Source organism: Ptychodera flava, chromosome 3 (assembly GCF_041260155.1).
Source record: "Ptychodera flava strain L36383 chromosome 3, AS_Pfla_20210202, whole genome shotgun sequence".
Taxonomy (NCBI): Eukaryota; Metazoa; Hemichordata; class Enteropneusta; family Ptychoderidae; genus Ptychodera; species Ptychodera flava.
Window position 1 is genome coordinate 21,024,729 of NC_091930.1, and position 1,015 is coordinate 21,025,743.

The following is a 1,015-nucleotide window of genomic DNA, read 5'->3' on the forward strand; positions in this document are numbered from 1 at the left end:
AACAGAGGACTCCCCAAAGAAGAATACAAAGAAGATATGTTTTTTTACTGAAGCCTTCTCACACATCCAAATCCCTCCGCCTGACCTTAACTTAAAGAAGATGAAAGTTACTTAAAGTGACTATTTATGACAAGTTTTCAATCCACTATACAGTCCATCAATATCAACTTACGTTTTTTATTGATATCATCAGAAATTCAGAGCTGACTGAAGTTATAAGTGATGATGTCTGATCGATACTGAATGGTAGCAAGTAAATTCTGACTTTATTGACTTCAAATCTCCGTAACAGTCTTCTTGGTAAACAACAGATGAATCCCATACTGCTCAAGTTGTACGTCCTCGCCTTATATCGTGCTGTCTTCACTATCATTTACACTGTGTAAGTATGCTAATTGTTCTCATTATACGATGCATTATTTAGCGCAGACATCCCAGGCGCCACGCTGACGCGGTTCATGTCAGACATATATACACCTGGTTGTTAGGTTCCGAACGTATTTATTATACCTCAAACATAAATAATATATTATATAATAAATACGTTCGGAACCTAACAACCAGGTGTGGTAGTGTGTATCAACCCAAGTTTCTTCTATCTTCACCCCATTCCACGCTCCACTGGGGATCACCTGAATTTCTACAGTTTCTTATATATATATATATATATATATATATATATATATATATATATATATATATATATATATATATATATATATATATATATACATACGTTTATGACATTGAATTTTGCTGACTTTTGTCATAAGCACATGTTGACGTTCTTGGCCAGTGTTTAAAAAGCACAAAATGTTATCAATAATAAGAATGACCAATGTCAAGATGAGGGAACTTTCCATTATTGCCTTATGACAGCCAGTCATTGAAAGGCAACCTTTGTATAGCATAATCAGATTTACGATATAATTTCTTCTGTCCCTTGCTGTGTGATATCTACATGTTCCGTGTGCAGTAAAAATAATGAGGACTCAGTCACCGTTTACATCACCTG